The sequence below is a fragment of the Dioscorea cayenensis genome, chromosome 17 (assembly GCF_009730915.1).
Source record: "Dioscorea cayenensis subsp. rotundata cultivar TDr96_F1 chromosome 17, TDr96_F1_v2_PseudoChromosome.rev07_lg8_w22 25.fasta, whole genome shotgun sequence".
Lineage (NCBI taxonomy): Eukaryota > Viridiplantae > Streptophyta > Magnoliopsida > Dioscoreales > Dioscoreaceae > Dioscorea > Dioscorea cayenensis.
Window position 1 is genome coordinate 15,949,376 of NC_052487.1, and position 3,203 is coordinate 15,952,578.

Sequence of the window (3,203 nt, forward strand, 5' to 3'; positions counted from 1 at the left end):
AGAGTGACTTTGCAATTTATCCCACTTGGTTCTCCAAGTTGTGCAATGATGCAGTGTGGTTGCGAAGTGTGGTTCCGAGAGTGACGATGGAATGAACTTGGTCAAAGCATTCTCTAAATCGGTCATCTGGTTCTCCAACCCTGAAACTCGATTCTCCTTGTTTGGCGCTTGTTGTTGTTGTTGTTGTTGGAATCCTAGTGATGCTATAGCCTTCTGTTCCCCTTGATTACTCCAAGAAAGGTTTGGATGGCTCCTCCACCTCGGATTGTAGGTATTGCTATACGGATTTCCTTGGCCTCTTATTGCGTTACCTAAAAAATCAACTTGTTCTATGGAAGTGGTACCACCAATAGAAATCGGGCAATTAGATGGAGCATGTCCTTCCCCACATCCAGTGCAACTCATTATTGTCGCCCCTCTAGGAGAAATTAGAGTATCTAACTTCTTGCTCAATCATTCAACTTGGGCCATTAATGATGTGACTTCATCAATCTCATGAAGTCTGGCTACCTTTTTTCTGTCTCGTGTGTTCCACTGATAACTGTTCATAGCCATTTCTTCAATGAGATGACGGGCTTCTTCAAGGGTCTTGCTTCCTAAGGTACATCCTGCTGCAGCATCAAGTAATTGCTTTGTGCTTGGGTTCAAACCATTGTAAAAAGTTTGAATGATCATCCACTCGGGGAACCTATGTTGAGGATATTTCTGCAGGAGATCCTTGAACCTGTCCCATGTCTCAAAAAGAGACTCCAATTTCGTTTGCACAAAAGAATATATCTCATTCCTAAGCTTCACAGATTTTCTAGGAGGGAAATATCGGGCAAGAAAAGCTTCTACCATGTCCTCCCATGTAGTGATCGATGCTCTAGGTAATGAATGTAGCCATTGCTTTGCTCTCCCTTTCAAGAAAAATGGGAAGGCCCTCAACTTGATAGCATCATCCATAACACCATTAATCTTGAGCATGTCGCACATTTCCAAGAAGTTATCAATATGGTTGTTTGGATCCTCATTGGCCAAACCATTGTACTTGCTGACTGCTGTAACATCTGGATGATGTCTGGCTTGTGCTCAAAACTTTGAGCTGTAATCGGTGAGCGCACAATACTCAATTATGTGCCAAGAACTGCAGGTCGGGCATAACTTGAGAGTGTCCTCTGCTGCTCATGCTGTTCTGCTATGTTATTAGACCCTTCACCTTCTATCTCAGCTTGATTTGACTATTCTTGCACAGGTTTTTCCCCCTTTCTATGAATTCTTCTTCCAATATCCAGATCACCTTCAACCAATGTCAAAGGGTTTCCTCCGCTCATAACCTGGAGCTGTAACCAAATAAAAAAAACAAATCAGAACGATGGAAGAATAAGAAAATGTGAAATAGAACAAGTGATGAATAGCTAAAATGTCAAAGTGCAAAATGCTTCCAAAACGCCTATTCCTCGGCAATGGTGCCAAAAACTTGACATACCTCTTACGTGTGTGTACCATAAGTGCACAGATTGTGAAAGTAATAAAGTACCCTAGTGAGTGGGTAGTCGTATCCACAGAGAATAGTGCTTGAAAATACAAGTATTTATATTTAACTATAATGAAGATGATTCAATGGTGGTATGAACAATATCAATGCAAATAAAAATAAAGAAAATAAGAAAGAGATGCAATAGAAATAAGGAGAGGCCATCGATAGAAAATGGCGCACCCGGACATTGCTTATCCTATGACTATTGTTTTAAGTGAAAGACTAATCATTATGTCTCCTAACTAATGTTTAATGAGTCATGAAAATCCAAATACACACGGTCCCAAACCTAAGGTCAACCGTGACTAACCCTACATTATGCCCCAGCGGAAAGGAATACTCTTGACACCTCACACAATGCAAAGTTGCTTAAAGCTCTAGGGACTCCAAGTGATAAATCCTATTCCCTAATATAGATCTAACCCTTTGGTCCAGGCGAAAGACCCCTAGCCACGATTAAGCCCTAGCACTAAAGATTACTTCAACACTTCACTCTCTTGCTTGCGCAACTAAGCTCCAGTGGAGCTTATCTCTTAGCACTTCACTCTATCGTAACTGCAAAAAACTCTTGGAACGTGGAGATAGGATAAATCACACGGAAAGGAAAGGGGACGTTCCGCTACCTCTCGACTCACCCTCTCAACCCTCTCCAACCTAGCTTTGTCTAATCCTAATGGCGTGTCACCTATCCACAAGAATTACCAAGATGTATTCGCAACCCTAGTGTCACTCTAAGGGAAAATTAATACAACAAGCATTCAAGGATGGAACTCAATTAAAACATCAATTATAGAAGCGTAATAAAGGTCAATGAAACCAAATCATCCTAGGGTTTACAAGTCCAAGCACCGACTAGGGGTTTAGCTCTCCATTGAGCAATACACAATCAACAATGAAATCAATAGTGAAAACATGCAATCCATAGATAAAACCCCCTTGTAGTCCGTATCGATGGTCTTGCGGAGCCGTCTTGTCTTCTCCAAATGTTAACTTATCAAGCCTAGGGCACACCTCGCCGAATCGATGCCGACGAAAGCTCCCCAATAACTCTCTTCCAAAGGAACGCGATATTAAAGGCCGTAGAATCGCTCTAAAGACCAAGCCAAAGCCTCTCCAAACCCTAGTCACGAGCGCCTCCAAAGTTGGGAGAAAAAAAGGAAAGAGATTCTTCAAATCCCTAGTCATGTGGATTTGCAAACTTTGGTTTTTCCGCGCGCTGTGAACAATAATTGCAACAGTGATTTGCTACACTAATTTACTACAGTAAACTGCTGTAGTACTTTGCCGGAATGCTCCCAAATCCACTCTTTTTATTGAGGCCATATGAATGGGCACACATTCATGCGGTAGATCGTGCCACGTCTTCAATAAAAACCACATTGACAAAGATCTTGCTAGCATTGCACAAGTCGGAACACATGAGTGTGACTACCTTTCTGCCCCTCCACTTTGCGTATTCGCTTGAGTACAATGGAGGTTGGCACACACCCACATGTCTTTGAGCAGAACTTGTGTCTTCACATTTGTTCCATCCAAAAACTTCATCAACAAGTGCATCCACGATCTACTTTTTCTTCCTTTCTTCCACAATTGTCTCCACGTCCCTACATGCATAAAAGAACACATATACACATGAATAAGCAATAAATTCTGGGAAAAGTAATGCTCAATGTAAGAAAAGAAT

At 41.6% G+C, this 3,203-nt stretch overlaps 1 non-coding gene across 1 annotated transcript; it reads left to right on the forward strand.

The window, feature by feature from the left end:
- The first annotated feature begins 685 nt into the window (after positions 1–685).
- Positions 686–792, forward strand: LOC120281508. Its single transcript, XR_005542648.1, has one exon. It is a non-coding gene; the product is annotated as a small nucleolar RNA R71 (small nucleolar RNA).
- Positions 793–3,203: the final 2,411 nt, after the last annotated feature.